At 43.5% G+C, this 18598-nt stretch overlaps 1 long non-coding RNA gene across 1 annotated transcript; it reads right to left on the minus strand.

The window, feature by feature from the left end:
* Nucleotides 1-442: 442 nt before the first annotated feature.
* LOC123480097 (uncharacterized) lies at nt 443-16580 on the minus strand. Its single transcript, XR_006655962.2, has 2 exons — nt 16132-16580; nt 443-700 (listed from the first exon to the last, which is right to left on the minus strand). It is a non-coding gene; the product is annotated as an uncharacterized lncRNA (long non-coding RNA).
* Nucleotides 16581-18598: the final 2018 nt, after the last annotated feature.

Consider the following 18598-nt stretch of genomic DNA (forward strand, 5'->3'; position numbering starts at 1 on the left):
TCATTCAAAGAAACTGATTTAAACTGTTGGTGTCTTTAGTTTGTAGGCAATCTGCCAGACTTGAAATACAATGGAGCATCAAGACACATGCAGAGAGTGACTGTTCATTATGAAGTTACTAAAATCCTGGAAAGTATGACTTTACTTAGGCTGTTGAGGAATATGCTAGGTGCATGATTTAATTCTACTGCACATGGACTTAGGTATGAGTTTCATTTAAAGGCACATAATGCCTTTTATTTGAAATTATCTGTTTATAATAGTATACTAACAGTTTCTTTATCAGACATACTGTCATCAAGAAAAATGTTAGAAAAAAACTTTGAGGGGAAAAGTTGAAGAATTGCATAGTTTTGAAATACTTCATTCTCTATCTTGAAGAAGGGTAAGATTCTTTAGGTCAGGTATCAAATTTCCTAAAATATTTCAAATGAAAAAGAAATCAATTCTCTCAAGTTTTTAATGTAAGTTGAATCACAAATGAAAGACTTTTTTTTCCTCTTTTAGTCCAAAAACTTAAACATCTGCTTCTCAGGAACACTATCCACTGTCACCACATCTCAGCTTCTTACTGAAATGTTTGCCTAGTTATACTCCCTCTTGGGCTACCCCCATCGTCTGCCTCCCCAGAAATTGCTGTTTGGACTGAAGATCTTGGATTCTTCTTGGTGAAAATGGTGAAAATTTCTCAAAATTGAATCTGTAAAAACAGATAAGTACAAGGTTAGCATTTTTATCAAACAAAATGGGTAGTAAGCAAATGAATTACTGCTAATACTGTCTGACTGAGCGATAAAGACAAAATAAACAGTAAAACCCTCCTAGGGTTTACAGGTTTATAGATTGAGGACCTATGTGCCTCTGAGTGAGGTGAATTTGCCTTTTGTTTTTTAAGGTATAGACTCTTAAAAGTAATAGACAATATGTATACCTAATGACTTTTCTGTATTTGACCTTTGTGAGAACCTGGCTGGAAGTTTCAAATAAGCTTTCAGTTTTCTACTCTGTCTGGGACACAGAAAAATCTGTTATTTCCCACTGAATTCCACACATGAAGGGGATTGACCCTATATCTGAAAGGCCTGGGTTTTCTCTTTTTATCATTTTCATTTCCTTTGGCTCAAGTGTCACCTAAACACATTGTATCTGAAAAAGGTTTCTCTGATCCAGTTCATTTTCATGTACCTCCAAATAATTTTTCCAAAGGTTTATTTTTAATAATAAATAAATGTTTTTCCCAATAAATGGCTATACCTTCCCTGGGTACTTAGATAATCAGGATTTATCAACTCAAGAAATAGTAATGGTTTGTTATGGTGGTTTTGGATTTTGAGTGGGGAGGTTGTGCATTTTGTTAAATTCCTTTTTTGCTTTTGCTTTGCCTCAGCAAATTACTTGATATTATCCCCTGGAATAACCAGCTCTATAAATAACCCTAGCACAGAGTGTCACAATTTGGCTTTCATACTGTTTTGAAAGAAATTTATTAAAATTGCATTGATCTCACAAATATTGATCTAGTGCTTGATATCAAATATCATATGAGGCTCTGTCAGTTGCTGCTGATCATTGTGTCAGCTGTTTGAATTCTTGTCCTTTCCCTTCTTCATTGTCACATAGATGCAAGTTACTGAGGCTAAAATTTTCATGATTAACACAATTAAGATAACTTTTTTTCTGTTTTTCACATTTCTGGTTTAACCAAACATGATATTCTACCTGAAATCTTGTCACATGATAATATATGTGTAATATACACATCCTTTTGTAAAAGCATGTGTTTTACACGTGTGTAAAAATATTTTTAAAGTGATTCATCTACTAGGTGAGCTATGTTTCTATTTAGTTCTTTATCCAAATTTTGAAATAATTTCTGTCCATATCCTGCTTTGTTTCTGGTCACCTGTCTTTTAAGAAATCAAAATATTTTTTATAGATTGCAGTTGTTAGAGAACCATTTTAGAACTTACAGTTAAGTCTTAGCCATTTCAAATTTACACACACACACACACAATAGGTAAATCGCTCCTTTAATTCTTGCTGGAAAAAATATAATTGCAGCATTAGACCAGTATGGAGTTTGGAGAATTAGTTAAATAAAATGGAATCTATGCAGTTTTAATACTTTCTTAATAAATTCATGCTGCTAAGTCATGCTATGCTTTTATATCCTACCAGATCTGGAAATAGCTAAGTGCCTTTGGATACGGTTAAGGGCTCACGTCACCCTCTTTCTGTCATCCTCTTTTCTTTTACATCAAGAATTCATGGTTCCGTTACTTTGAAAAAAACGGAACACTTTAAGGAAGAAACCATCCTATAAATGACAAGTTAATGCTGTTGTCTGCCTAAGGAGTACAGGCTGAGAAATAGAGTAGAACCCTCCAAGAGTAGAGCTTAAACCGTACATCCACAAGCATATTTTCCACATTCGCGGGGAGAAAAACAACTCTCAACCGCAGGAGTTGTTGGTTTCTCTTCTCCCCTCTACACCTGATCTCTGGTTACAGTGAAATGAAGCCGCGTTCTTCCCAGCACCATGGACAGCGCTCAGCGCGCCCCCTTCCCTCTGCCCTCGGCTAGAACCCCGAAGTCTGGCCGTCCCCTGATTGCTCTCTCCCACCACTGCCTCACCATAGGAAACTCGCTGTTGAAATCTTAGGATCTGGACCCAAAGCGACAATGGGTTTTTTAAGTGTGCACTTTGTGGGTGGTGTCTTGCTCGCTGCAAGCCCGGTGTTAACAGTGCTCCAGAGTTGACACGCCATTTGCCTGCTCCCCGAATATGCATCTACTTTTATGATGAAAGTAGCGCCACTCTCCGTCATTTTTGTGGTAGACGTCTTACCGCCACAACTTTCTTTGGCCAACTTTTCACACCACTCCGTAGCTGGCGAAATCTCTAACTGGCTCCGGTGTAAGAGGTCTGTGTTATGAGCACGTTCTCCCTGGGCTGATGATCTCAGCCACGGGAGACCTGTGTTCCAGGAGATGGACGTGCAGACCCACCCCACCCTTGGTTCCCCCGTGTTGCTCGAGGCCAGAGCTGTCGGACGGGGCTGTGCGCCCAGGTACGGGCTAATTACCGCCCCGAGGGAGGGAGCTGTGCAGCGGGAGCCGGCGGCTGCCGCTAAAAAGCCTGGCAGCAACTTATCTGACAGCACTAAAGAGGGGGCCGTCTGGCTCGGTACCCACCACCACCTCTTCTCCTCCTTGCAGACCCCTGCTCTAGCCTCCAAATTTCGACGCGTCTCCCTGTTTGGCTTTCTTTTTAACCGTTGCGCTAAGCAAAGTACAGTAAAGGAAGATCACTGCCGTGTGGTATCTTCTTCACTTCATGGTCTCCCTGGAAACACTTAAGTCACCATTCCTAAGACAAGACTAGTTTTTAAAGCTTTCAAATTACACCTTACTTTATTGAAACTCACCTCGCTTTTGGGCTTTGAATGAAATCTGTTCCCTCTCACTGGAACCCTATTCTAGTCATCTATTCTCTGGAACTGACTTTGAAGACGAAAATATTACGTTTAGAGCAGGTGAGATGGCCAGAAACAAATTTTCCCTCAATATCAATTGTACAAAAATAGTTTCAAACCAGCTTAACCCGAACTTTACAAGAAAGCGCCAGGAAAGTGAAAAAAGAGAGAGAACCCTAGTATCATAAATTAAGGGGTTTCTTTCCTATAAAATAGCCTTAATAAACCGATTTCAAAATTGCTTTTGTATAGTAATGTGGGCTATAACAATTTCAGGATAAAATTATTCTTGATTTCGCATAATATTACAATGAAATATTTTCGTGTTTCCTTAGTTTAGCAATTTAGCTTCAAAATACTGTATTATATATATTAAGACATATTATACAGCTATTTTAACAAATACTTCACAGGTTAACAATTTAATCTTTTTCATACAGTGCTGCTTACACAAAGTTTTTTCCCCCTTTTTAATGTGCAAAGTCACTGCTGACTTTTTCCCCAAAGATAATTTTTCCTAATAGTTTGGTCATTCTTGTGGTCACAGCAGTTTTTTAGCCCAAATAGGAAGCGAAGCCTGTGCTACTAGAGAAACTCGGCCATGGCGAGAGCTATTTAAACTAGCGGCACTACCCTCCTACGAAAACTGGGGGGGAACTCACGTTAAGGCAGTTTGGCAAAGGGGACCTGTTGAATAATAGTGACTTGGAAATTCATATATTCTTGACTGGGGTTCACCTCCCAGGATCCGCACCCTCAACTGAAATATCTCCCTAATGTTTGCACATCTTTTGCTGGTAAAATTTTCAGGAACTTGGTCCATGAACTGAGCTTCCATCTTTGGATAAATGATATATTTCATTCTCACCTTCTAGAGCTTCAGGAGCAAAAAAAGGAGGGGTGGGAATCAGGTGCACGGAAGGAGGTGGAGTTTTCTTTGTGCAGGGGAATCATGGCTATTCAGGGTGCAATAGATAGAACTTACTGAACTTCTGGGTGCCTAACATTTGTCCCTCAATCTGAGTTTGGGGGAATCTCTGATTTGAGGATTTTCCTTACGACCTGGGGGACGGAGTAGCTAAGATCTCTATTTAAATAATCAGGAATTTCTTACTAAAGAGAAAGTGTATTCTTGACATAATTACCGAATGAATTTTCTGGGCTATTCTAAGTAAATCAGAACCTCCCAGACTTTGGTGGGTATTTCAGGGCCACCTTGCCAGAGAAAAATATGCAGAAAAGAAGTAAAAGAAGTTCATTTTTTAAAAATGAAAACATTGAGTGATACTGATTAGGTCCTCTACCCCCCAAAAGAGCGTCTCCACCAATGTTTGCTCACCTCCTGCATGTGTTCAGTGAAACTTTAAACCATTTTGTTGCATAGACAGCAATTTCCCCCCTTTTATCAAGCTTTTTCTTTCATTCCAACTTTAGTTTTCTAGAAGATTGCAGTGGTTCTATCCATTTCCCCCTTCAAAGTCATTTAAAATAAATTTCCTTGTCTCTTTCTTGGTTGTCAATGACAAATATACACTGCCTATTTAGTTTTTTGGAAGTGTGTATTTCATAGGTTATAAAAGGACAGACTTCTATTTGGTTTCTTGGAAATCAATAAACTCTTAAACACTTGCCCAGACCCCTTGGGAAAGGGAAATATGTAAACAATAACTACCAAATTTCAACATGACAATATTGGTTAAAATCCACAGGATGATACAGGGAGGTAAGAGAAGGAAGGACTCCAGACTGTGCAATTATGTAGAAAGGGACCAAAGGTGTCCTGATGCCTTGCTCCATCCTTTGCAACCTACCCAGGGGGCTAGCTATCTTGCAGACTCAGGAGTTAATTCTAAACTTTCTAATAAGACATCTTAGTAGCCAGACTTTTCTTCAAATAATTGAGTTGGGAAGTAGCTAGATGACCACAGGGAGGTTACAAAGGACAGTTACCCCATTAAAGAAAACTATGATTTCAGTCTTTCCCCGATATAATTAGAGGCTTTGGGGACATTCCTTTATTTTATCTCATGCTGTAAAAAAAAAAAAAAAAAATCTCCTATTTCTCTAGCAAACCAAACTTTAAAGGAACTTTAAAATAAATTCGACCATTTAATTTCTGCTTTTTAAAGTTAGTACATATGTGAGGAAATAGACAAAGCATTAGAACAACTGAGTTACACATTAGCTATCTACCAGTTTAACAGTAGAGGGAAGAACACACCTAGTTTTTAACTTAGCCACTTTTAAAACTATATGTGTTCCCAAAAAGTAATACTTGCTTGGATTAAATTTGCAGGAGCTTCTAAACTAGGCTCTCAAGAAGGTAATAAAATATGTGAAATCTCTTGAGTTAAGGGCTGGGAGGGATTTATAAACCATTGAGGATCCGCTGATCCACTGGAAGCACAACTCACTCAAATTTGAATTTTCATGATCAACTTTCAACCCTGAGAAAACGAGAGCCATTTGCTTAACTTAATCTGGAACATATGTTTGCACCAGTAGCAGGTTTTTTGGTGTGTGGCTGAGGCTGATCAAGTTGTAAATTTTCCGCTTTAGGTTTTCAGCGCCTGCTAGTTTCAGCCTAACACCTAGAGAGAGACTTTGTGGGGTTCCTCACCAAAGCAGTCAAGTTTTGACAAAAGGTTTCCAAACCACTCAGCTCTGAGTGTTATTGATTTTCCCAAAGGTGGAACATATCTATACAAATTGGTTCTCTAAATCCTAAAAGCAAGTAACAAGTTAAACTCCCTTTTGTTAAAGTGTTTGTAAAATCTCTATATAGAGATTTTCCTTTCTTTTCTTTTTTTCTTTCATTTGCCTTCCTCACCTGCAACCTCTCCTTAAGGGACACACAGTGGTAGGAGAGGGGTGGGTGCTGTAAAAGTGACATTTTCATTGGACAAAACAATACACAGGTCCTTTTTGCTTATCTTAATTTTTTTTTCATCAGAAACTTAGAACTACTGATTTTCTGCCTCATTGTGCTTCAACACAAAGGAGTACAAAAAAAAAGTCTTTTGAATATCTGAGAAGAATAACCTAGTGATTAAAGTAAATATACATCAGAATCCACAAATCATCCTTCATGTGAAACAAGCTTTGTGGTGGCTTGTATTACTAATATTAAAATGCATCTCTTTGTGGACATAAATTTTAGTGTTTGGGCTTTAAACAAATTATAATAATTTTAGAATCAATTAATTCTGTACCATAATAATAAATGAAAGTAATAAATTCCCTACAATCAGCGAAATCCATCCTGAAATAGGAAGGGGCGGCAGTGGTGGGAGCCGGAGGTGGACTCTGGTGGTCAACCTCAAGGATTGTAAATAACCATCTGGACCTGCTGATTTATCTTCTTCCTGAAAACCTCAGTCAGATTACTGGAGGAAAAGTTACTAAAGTGCTTTAAAATGTATCAGGACGAGTAATTGAGCCATAAATGTGCTCCAAATTCAGGTGCAATTTCACTGAATTTTACTATACGGATTTACTATTCACTAAATTTTATTATACGGATTAAGGTGGGCAGCTCCTACTTGGATTCTACCTTCATCAAAAAGTGGACAAAGATGACAAAAACAAGGGCAATAATAATATTACTAGCACAGTGCTAATCAAATGCTCACAACTAGTTGAGAACAACTGTACTAAAAAGCAGCTTTAATTCTGAAATGGTAGGTCCTGAGACACCGAGCGCCATCTAGCAAGCAAAGTTAGAATCAAAGTGCGTGGAGTCAAGCACAGAACACAGGAGACCAGGGAATTGGGAGGCAAAGCGGGACTGCAAGCTGCACTGCAAGCTGCACCTGCTGTGACTTAACCACCAGCCCAGTCTCACCTGAGCCCAGCTCTACCTGCTGCTTCTCACCCCACCAGCCAGCTCATAAAAACTTAACTACTGAGGTGAAACAGACCCTTTCTGCCTCAAGCTAAGGCTAGAGGATAGCTCCTCACAGGGCTGCTTATTGTCTTTAATTAGAGCAGGCGGCCTTTCTGTTCCCAGCACCCCCAACCCCCAAACCAGTCCAGTGTCTAATTCTGCACCTTTCTCTCCAGATGGGGACAAAGGGCAGCACCTGAAAGGCTCACCTTGGGCTGACATGACTCCCAGGGCTTCAGCGCAGAGGAAAGCACATCGCTGGGAAGACCTAGCAGGGTTTGAGAAGTCATTCTGAGTTTACAAGGCTGCCCAATCATCTCCTGACAGGCAATTCGAGCTATCTCTGAGTGGCATAAGACCCAGAGTTACTTAACAAGCCATGGATGGCCATGGAAACTGAATGCTGCCTTCTAAATATGAATAGTATAACTTTATTCTTCTCCAGACAACCAGATCTTTGATATTTCCTTTGGCTGAAGAAAATCAAAGGTAGCTAGAATGCTGCCAAATACTCCTGTTAGTTTGTAACTTTGCGGGGGGAGAGGGGGTAAAACAGCCCTTTTTATTTTTTAAGTTTGAATGATGTTAACTAATTACATGAATATCCTAAGGAACTGGGTTAACAAGGCAATGCTTCTGGGATTGTGATATGAAGAAAGTAAAGAATAATCTTCTGATTTCTGTATAGGCAAAAACCCCATGTTCTTCTTTTAAACTAGTCTATTTAAATTCAAAAAAACTAAGAGGGTCCATCTCAATAATATGTGTGCTTTCTAAAGAACTTCTGTGAATTCTTTCTGGAATTTCATTTTAGGATTGGGGTGGGAGGAATCCGGTGTACATACATACTAGCTTTAAACTACTTGTAATTTCCTGATATTGAATATTGCTTTTGGAATAACTCATTGATTCACATTGTTCTTAGACTACAGAGCCAGAGCTTGGGTTTTCTATTGTTCTGTCCCCTGCCCCCACCCACACATGCAATTGTTCCTAGTGAAGTATTTTGTTTAAAAAAAAACAACCAAACAAACAAACCTTTGAAAATTAATATTAAACCATTACAGTTGAGTTTTCAATGCTATTATAATCTCAGCTTTGCTTCTCAATTAAAACAGGCATAGCAAATATGAAATAACAGATCCCTTTATTTTCCTACTACGCTATTTGCTGTGCAAAAACAGCCACATTGAAAAAGCTCAAAGCACTTATTAAAATATCTCCACAGATTATAGTATTTACAGAAAAAAATCCTACAAAAAATCACAACCCACCTAACAAACTTAAGCCAATACAGAGAGATGTCAGAGTTTAGTCAACAATTTACAAAACATCTAAAACATTTCTATGAAATCTCCTTGTCTCCTTATGCCTGAAAATATATGTAAAGATCTGAGGATGGGAAGTAGATACAATTCACGCTGCCTCTTCTTTCCCCCTTCCTCTCTGAAGTTCAGAGAACTTCCCAGGCCAGTCTTGCCTCGGATAACAATAAAAATTTAACTTTTTTTTTTGGTGTCTTGTTAAATAGCACATTTCTCCCATCAAGTTCTTCTTAAACATGGAACCTTCTCCTAGACAGGGTACCCAGCTGTTTAATTTAACATTGATTTATTGCTTTTAAAAGTAAATTTACACACATGCCAGCAGCGCTCCGTTTTGTTTCCCCAGACTCTGAGATTTATTTTCTACTTAGCGCTTGTCTGACAAAACAATGTCCTTTAACTTTATTACACATCGATGAGGAAATCTGTCTTATTTTTGTTCGGATTTATTGCTGTGTTGCTTGTGGGGACTTTTGTGATCCAGAAAGGCTTAGGTCTGAAAATAAATAGAAAATCAAACAGGGTTGATCACAAAATAGTCAAAACCTAGAATATCGCCCAGCATGCACTGACCAGCTGGGAGTAGAGTGGGGCAGAGGATGAAGTCCCTTGGTGAGCACAGTTACTGAAGGGAAAAAAAAAAAACAAAAAAACTTTAAAGGTAAGGTAGCACTTGAAAGTAAAGTAGCCAAATCTGGGTTCTGTAAGATCTCCAAGTTCTTGGTTAAACTGTATTTGGAATTACAGAGCAGGGAGGCAATCTGCATGCCTCCCCACCCTGTGGCTGCCTTACCTCCGTGCAGAACTCCCAATTATCACATGTTCGCGATGGCTGAGCCCAAGGGAATTAAGATGGACTTTGAAGCAGCTTTTACGGTACACTTCATCTACATTTGAGTTTTCTTTAGTTCTCATTAAAAGGGCCACTTTCTTCTTTTCATTAATATACTGTCTTTGTGTCCTTCATTTCACACTCTTTAAAAAAGTTCTCTCATCAGATCAAGTGCAAAAAGGAGGGGATGACATAATAACCATCATAATCACGGTAACAACAACAAACAACTTGTACTGTGGGTTTAAATCTATTTTAAAGAAAGGGTTTCTCCTCTAGAAGGCATAGTCCTCCAACAATTAAAGAAAAAAGCTAGGGTTGAGAATGGAGATAATTTGTGTTTCTAAGGTTAAATTACAAATACAGGCAGGCTTTTAAAAAATCTGTGTGTGTGATGAGCTTTCCTCTCCCAATCTGATTTCTCACAGAGGCATCTAATAATCACCTTAGAGGTGTTCAAACAAGGACCCTGTCTCTTTTCTAGTAAGAAGGAAAGATGTGACAGGTTGTGACTGGGCTAAGGGAGAACTTTGTGAGATATTCCCTTTGTTTGCCTCACAAATATACCGTCGCGATTACTCTGCTGCCTTAAGTACTATGGTGAGTCCACAGAATCGTGTTAAAATGTTTCAATAATTTTTATCAACCCAAAAAGATTTTTTTAAAGTTAATAGGTCATTCTTTATCCTGAAACACATCAAGGCACGTTTGCACAGGCACTTTCTACAAAAAAAAAAGGGGGGGGGGGGAGAAAGGGTCTGTCTTAAAAGGGGGGAGGGGGAGTAACTCTTCGAAACCTTGAAAATTCTCCTATTCATATTAGAATCTTTTTTCCCCCTCTCCTGTTTGCCCTTTGAAAAGGAGTCCTGTCACTCAGAAAGGAGCTGTTTCTTCCACCACCTCCCATCCACCCACCAGCCGGCCCCCCTCAGCCTAGCAGCCTGGCCCCTGCCCACCCCGCGGCCCTCCCCGCACACACAGTTTCTTCCAAGTGCTTTTCAAGTAAGAGCCGGAGAGATGAGAGGTGCGGCTTCTCCAACGCGCAGCCAGACAAGTCCTCCTCCCGGCAGGGCAGAGCGCGGCCGGCGCAGCAGCCCGAGGCTGGCCTTGCCATTTCTGTCAAGAAGCCACGCGGCACCGTGGCTGGAGGCCTCTCCCAGCGGCCGGCCTGCGACACGGCGCTGGAGCCCATCACGTGCGCGCACCCCACGGAGCCCTTTGTTAAGCCCGGCGGTCCCCACGCGCGGTCGCAGTGGCTGGGCGGTGCGGTGGAAGGGATGCTCCCCATATGGTTGTGGGGCTACCCAGCTTGGCCTCGGCTCCCCACGATGGCCCGAACACCTTAGGCAGACGCCCCAAGCACTTAACAAATCAAGATTCCCATCACTTTGGGGGAAACGGATCGGGGCCACCCCCCTTGTTTCAACCAAAGGCACAAAGCGGGGCAAGGGGCCCAGGGAGGGCGCGCCTCCGCACAGGGGTGTAACCACTGCGCTGACTTCCCTCCTCCTTGCCATTCCGCCTCACCAGTTTCTTGTCTTTTTTTTTTTTTCCCTCTTCCCTTACCCTCTGCCACGCTCAGAGGCTCAGTGGGTGGGAGTATGGGAGTGTGTGTGTGTGAATGCATGTGTGTGTGTGTGCAGCTAGGTGGAAATTTCATAAGAATATGTTCTACACTTATAAACTTACCAGATTGGGGGGAGGGGGTGGGGAGCATGCTGTCCAGTAAATGCACTGGTGGGAGAGTTTAAGCGACTTATTTGGGAGGAAATAGGGGGTCAGATTTGGTCTAAGTGGAACATCTGCAAAACATTCAAGCAGCTTATTCAACAAAGAATCTAGCCATTTATTGTAGAAATAATAAAAAGCCACTAATGATTATGGTTCCCACCCCTTCCCCCAAAAGGCCAAATCCTAATGAAATAATTCAAAGGTAGGCCTCATTTCCTAATAGTGGAATTAAACAACAACAAAAAAGAGCCCAACTCAACTTTCCAGCTCTGTCTTCTTAAGGGCCTGGGAACCTTGCTGAGAAATTAGGTAAATAAAAGGCAAGTTGGAATTTCTGTTGAGCTCAGGCTGCTGTGCCCCGACTAGCACATAGTTCTGCCTTCATATGCAATCAAATTACAGTAAATTCCTCTTTAAATAATAAAATTTGGAAGACTCTTCAGGAATCGAAGATGTCTGGGGTTAAGTAGCTTTTAAACCGTCAGTTTTTAAATGGCTTGTGCAATGAATAGCTACCTTTAAACTCTAAAACCATTATAAATATGCTATACATCTGGGCGCTGGTTTATCTCTCCATATTTCTTTTTAAAATGAGGAAAGCATTCATAAAAAGCTACTTGGCACACTTTATTTTAGGAAAGCAGATGTTAATTTTTTCACGTATCATTTTATGACCAAGTACATGTGTAACATTGGAAAGCATCCAGAACGCCTCTATTATTTGCTAAATGACTGTTAGTTGAGGCATATTATTCTCAGCCTAACCATGGTTTAGGTTATATCAATAAAGTAAACATCTGTGATTTTTTTTTTTTAACCAGGGGAAAGGGGTATAAAGAGTTACTACAAAGGAGGGGGAAAAAAGAGTTTGGGTAGGAAGAGCACACCTGTGTCGCAGCAAATAGGATATTTATATTGTTCTGTGCAAAACAAAGTCCCTCATTCGAGCACTCGGGAATATTTACATGGCTGGAGATAAAGTTGAAAGCCTTCCCTGGCGTGCCAAATGGGATTCTCCCTGTGGCCTTCTGCGTGGCAAGATAACAGGTACTGAGCGCTCCTGGCGGCGGCCTGCTCCCGCCGCACCCCCTTTCCTGGCCAGCCAGCCACAGGCCCAGTCTGGGGTGAGCCAGTCGCTCGGGCTCTAGGAATTCCCACGCACCGAAAGAAAATTTCAGCGGGGTTCCCAGCCTAGAAATATGCTCAGGAAGCGTCCTCATTTGCCCTGCATCGCTCGAGGACGCCGGCGCCTGGGATAAGCCAGTGGCGTGATAATTAATGGAATACAATATTTATGGTCCGATGTATTGACTCTGAGACAAGCGCGCCGTGTAGACAGCCCGTAGGAGTCTGACAAACCGGGGGTGAGTGAACAAACATAATGACCGGACGACTTATGTCTATCCGGTTTACTCACTTAAGCCCGAGGTAGGTAACATCATGATAAATATTAATATCCACCTAGACAGCCACTCCGTCCTCCTAAGCTCTCCCTTCCTGAGCACTGCCCTTTACAAAAAGGCCAGAGAGGAGGTTTTTAACATAAAATGCTGCAAATATGAAAAATAGGTCACCAATAAAATTGGTCTCAGCATGGAGCGTAATTGCAACAAAGTGCCGCTGAGTAAAATCGAGGAGTGAGCTGGCTGAGGCGGCACAGTCGCGAACCATCTGGTGTGTATTAAAAGTGGTGCTGTAAATATTGCTGAGAGCTAATGCATTATCGGCTTCTATAAGTGCACAGGGCCTGTAAGCTTTCCATATGTTAGAATATGTAGATCGGGTGAGGGTAGAGAAAGGTGTCCTATCAATCATCAGCTTCTAAAGCATTGTTTTGCCCAGTCTTTGTGGAATTTTGGCCCAAAAGTGTAGGATATTCATTCTCATTCTCTCCTCTGGACCCCTCCCTTCTCCCTCTTCTCCCTGCTAGCTCTTTCTCTTTTTCTGTAGCCCTTTCTCCCAGCTCCTTCCTTCCATCCCCTCCTCCTCTCTCCCTTCTCTCCAAGGGGATAGGATAGGCATTGCTGACGTCACTTCACATCAGTAAAAGAGAGTAACTGTTTCAGAGAGAGGGAGGAAAAATTCATCTGTTTTTCATCAGTGCTAAAGTTTTGCCTTTTTAATAGAAATGAGCTGCCCAGCCTGAGCACTCCTTCTGATTTGAAGCTTTTGGGGGGTGGTCTGAAGAGATTGGGAGGTGTTCTTCATCCTGTGAGTCCAATCATCCTATCAGTGGGTCTAATGCCAGAATCAGCTCAAATAGATAAGACTTATTAAAATAAGAGGCAAAACTCATGTGTTCTAGAGAAGATTTCACATCCACACCTCCGAGGCAACTTTTGCCAAGGAGAGTGGAAGCTTCTGGCTCCGTGACACTTGTGCTTTAAGTCCTGGAACTTCTTCCCTTCTCTCCAGTTTCTCTCCTTTAATTCCATCCCCCACATACCAAAACCGCCACACGCAGAATAGCTAATAATTTTCCTGCTGTCACATTACTTTTCCAGGGAAAAACAGTCCTCCTTTTCCTGATGACACCCCACGTTTAAGAGTTAACTATAATTACCCCCTCATCTCCTCTGAGTCCCCCCTCCCCATATTTCTCAGCTACAAGTTTTTGCTCAAATCTGGTGCTAGGAAATTTCCTACATTACACACTGTCCACAGAGTTCATTTTCCCTCTCACAATGTTGTCCTTGTCTCTTTCATTCTTCCTATCCCATGTCATGCTCTCTTCCCCTTCCTTTCCTCCCCACGTCTCTCTCTGTGCACACACAGTTCAAACCTCCAGCACTTCCAGGGTGGATAAACCTGCTGGTTATGACAACCCAAGTTCAATCAGCAAATAAATAAAACTCTTACTTTTTTTTTTTGGCTGCCGGCTGCATTCCCCCTCTGGCCGTTGCCTCCTTTAATTATAGGAGCTATATTTCTTCCCTGGGAGACATTCGAGGGGATTTTTAGTTGGAAACTCGTTTTCTGCTGAGTTATTTTGGAGCCAGGACCAGTGAGTGAGTGGCTGGTACCCAGAGGCTTTGAGTGAAGTGCAGATTGAGACATATCGAGTTTCCTCTAAAAGGATCATTTCATGTGGGAGGTTGGACACAAAGTTTGCACTCGTGACTGGCATTCCAGTGAGAGACATGCATATTTTAAAACAACAAAGCAAGCTAGAAAGAGGGCATAGGGGAGGGGGGAAAACTTGGAAAGAAGTTACTAAGTGACAAACATCTGTCAACATGGGATAATTTGTACACTCTGATGTAAAACTATCTGCCTCCTTAGATGGAGTTCAAGGCACAGATCTAGGAGAGCAAAGTGGATACATATTTGTCCCTGTGTGATATGGTTAAAAGAAACTTTCCCCAAAATAGGTATAAGGTGATTAAAACTTCATAAATGAGTATAATTTAAAAATGTTTCTTAAAATAGTGGAAGCCTCTAAATTTGCTTCTGATAGTTAATACAAAATTAGCTCCTATTTAACTTTGAGTGATGTACTTTATTTAAACAAGGGAGAGTGATAAAGTAATAAGCAGGACATTTATTATACAAAATAATATGAACTTTATCATAGCAAAAAAAAAAAAAAGAAAACAAGCAGAAGAAAGAAGAGAAGCAAAAAGCTCAAACAATCCCTGGTTGCTATGTTCTAGAAGTCTTTAACTAAGAACCAGCTTTACATGTGTATGTGAGCCAAACATATAAACACCCACCTCTCTGCAATGTCAACAAGAAGAAATGGCAAAATATTTTCAGAGGATATTTTCTCTCTCATTAAGTTTGGAGTTTCAACAGCATGTTACACTTTGAGAGAGAAAAGCAAAAAAAAAAAAAGTTCCTTCTTTAGGAGGGAAGTTTTTTAAAGCAGAGTATAAGATCAGGCAAGATCCTGGAACATTTTTTTTTTTTTTTTTTTTTTAAATAGCCTGAATTTCCAGCAACCACATGGAAGTTCAGGCTTCAGCTTCCACCAAGAAATCTTTTTCTACTCCAGATTGGAAGACAAAAGGAGAGGAGGCCTGGTGGTGAGCGGGATATCTCTGTTAGTTGTCAGCGCAGGTCCATGGGTTAGGAATGCTAATGAGGCTCTTGGCCAGCTGAAGACTTGGTTCTCTCTTGCATACCCTGACGTTCACACACACTCGGGCTCCTGCATGCCGACTGACAAGCACGCAGACAGAGCCTTGTGCTCGACCCTGTCTCTTTCCTTTTTCCTCTGAGCCCAGAGATCGATCGCTGACCCCACCACTGGGCCAACGCTTTATTTATCTGGCCGTGCAATGATATTATCAGCCCTAAACGTTATATACAGCAAATGTCTTCGTAAATCAACACAATAGGATAGCCTGCAGAGACCAGCCTGGTCTGCCTTAAAGAAATCCCTCTCTATCTCTTTCTCTCTCTCTTTCTCTCTCTTCCCTCCCTTACAAACACCCCTTCTCCTTTCCATCTTTACAACTGGGGATATTTTATATGCTGGACTTGGGGATTTGATCCCTTGCTTTCAGCTTTGTTGGAGGAGGCCTTAGCCAACTAGGAGATGGATAGACACCATTATCCACCCATCACTGTGATCTGACCATCAGAGGTTCCCTTATCAGCCAGATCCAACTGCCTACTCTATTCACATGATCCGAATTTCTCAAAATTGGGGTAGAAGAGAAGGCGAGGGGTGGAGAATCGAGTGTGCAACCTTGCACCGTGTTAATTGTTTTCTTTCCTCTCAATTACATTCATAAACCTCTTTTTTTTCCATTGCATGTTATTTCTTTGTGCTTTAAAATTGAAACCACGTGCAGTCTTCTCCCCTCAGCACACACAATAAACCCACTACCCCCTCCCCCAACCCATCACAAAACTATTTACATCTTGGTTACTCACTCGCGCTCCGGCCTGGGAGAGAAGAAATTGGCCCCATGGGAGTAGGTGAGGTTTTTGTGAAAGCATCTCTCAAATCCGTATCTCGGGCCCCCATCTCACAGAGAGGCTCCTGGGCCCCCCTCCGGGCCTCCTTCCCATCCCCTCCTCGCACAGGTGGTTGAAGCTTACTCTGGGAGAGCTAGCAGGGAGGACATCCAGAGAGAAAGGCAGCTGTGTCCGGCCAGGCCCGCAGACTGCCCGGCCCCCCACACCGGCCTGCCGACTGGCAGGGGTCAACGGTGCGAGCTGCAGCGAGTGAGTCTTTGCTGCACCCTGGTCCTTTCACTCTGGGAACAGCGGAAACCGCGCTGGGAGCGGTTGGTCCCTAGGGAGCATTCCAGACCTAGGTCCTCCCAGGCAAACAGTCCCACCGAAAACAAACAAACAAACAAACAAACAAACTCCAAAGGGGGAAGGGGGAGCTGGAAAATGGATTCGCTGACAGGGAGAGATAATAAATGAGAGGCGCTTTCAGATAGATATCTCAGACGTGAAATTGCGCCCAGCTGGTTGTGTAAGCAAACAAATAGTTTCATGTTAGGAACTCTCAACTTGTGGCTTGATGAATAGAACACGACAGAGGTAAATGGGTCTTTAACTCATTTAGGAATACAACTCTTTGGCTTTCCAAGTTAAAGGCCTAGTGACGCCACGGATCCTGAGCAGGCCCTCTAACAAGAGTTTTATTAGTTGCCACTTGCGTCTCCCTGCGTATCCACCCCACGCTCCTTCAGGGTTTCTCACTTGCAGAGCCATTCAGGAGATTTGTTCTGAGGGATCCAGAAGCTCACGGGAGGTGATTCTGCCACTGTAAGAGATACAAGGACTGTCTTATATCTTAAGAACAGTCTTATATCTTAAGAAGCTTACGGGAGGTGGAAAAAGAACAAAACGAATTTTTTAAAAATAAACTTTCTGCCTGCTCCAAGCAGAAAAGCTCAGGTGGATCCCCAGTGTTCCTGAGCGCAAAGCTGGGCAGTGGGGCCTCCAGGAGCCGACCGACCGAGACCCTTTAGGGCTGCCAGGCACGGATTGCCCGAACCAACGCGAGGGGCCGAGTCCGGGAAACCCAAGTTTGTCCGCGTTGCCCACCCCCGGGGCCCATCCCCGTCGCTGCGCTTCTCCCGGGCGTGGCCGCGGGTCGGGTGTGTGTGTCTGCGCACAGGCACGGTTGAACTCCCTTGCGCCAGTTCTTGTCCGGGGCAGCGGATGAGGCGCAGCCTCGCTCCCTTGAGATTCTCAGAAGAGAGCACGTCCTGAGATAGCCTTTTTGATGTTTTAAGTAAAGCTGTGGCTAACGTAGTTTAAACCGACTTCAAAGTTCTGGTGGCCCAGCAAGAGCTCGGGTTGGAAAAGGGAACGTTTGACTTTCATATGCCACGGGTAATTTCGACAGGGAAGTCACCTTGTGTGGGCTGCTCCCCGCCTGTTCGGGTGCATTTCCGCCGGGCCTCTGCCTCGCCCAGGGCGCCCAGCCCTCCTTGCCCGACGCCCCTGGACTGAGAGGGCCCTGCAGGCCCAGGCGGGGCTGCGCACCTGGGGGGGGTGGGCGGGGGGGGGGTACTGGCCACCTGCCTGCGGCCTCGCGGCCTCACGCCCCGGCTCCCACGGCTCCCCCTGGCGCTTGGCTCCCAGACGGGTTCACTGCTCGGGGGGCCCGGGGCAGCCACCTAGGCAGAGACCCCCATCTGCTCCACATCACCTTCTGCCCAGTGGCTGCCAGGCCTGAGGAGTCACCGAGCGCGGAGCGAGGCAGCCCGGCCGCTGTTGGAGCTGCCCCTCAGCATTGCGAGGGGGAGCCCTGTTGGGCAGCCTGTAGGTCAGAGGGAGCCACAAAGGACTATTTCTGGTTGTCCAAAGGCTCATTCCGTGCCTGAGGTGCCATGAGGTCAGCCTCTAAACCTTCCCTTACTGCGGCCACATTCACGGGCCCGACTGCGCGCTCTGAGAGAAAGCCTCGGTGCCGGCGGCCTGCACTGCCCGACAGGGGCGCCCACGCAGCTCCCGAGTCCCCGAGGGGCTCTATCTCTCTGGTGGAGACACACAGAGACCTCTGAAGCCGATTGTCTGTCTGTGTACAATGCAGGCGAGGACCGCCACAGCCACCATGGAGACAGCAGAGGAGAAACCCATTGCCCGCGGTCCCCAGGAGCAGAGCACCTCTTTCTCCTCCAGTTCCTCAGCCCCAGGGCCTCCGGGTTCCCGGTTCCCAGACTCAGCTTGTGGGGGACTCTGTGAGGTCACAAGATGGGCTTCTCCTCTTCCTACACTGGTCTGCCCTGGGCTTGGACCCAGGTTTAGAAAGGTGGTGGGAATTCCCTAGGCAGTGGGCAGTGGGCAATGCTCCGTCCTGTCTGGCAGAGCCAGGTTGGTACTGTCACCTCTGGACCGTGGAGCGAGTGCCTGGTGCATTCCAGGCCTTGGTTTC

This window comes from Desmodus rotundus, chromosome 1, assembly GCF_022682495.2.
Source record: "Desmodus rotundus isolate HL8 chromosome 1, HLdesRot8A.1, whole genome shotgun sequence".
NCBI lineage: Eukaryota > Metazoa > Chordata > Mammalia > Chiroptera > Phyllostomidae > Desmodus > Desmodus rotundus.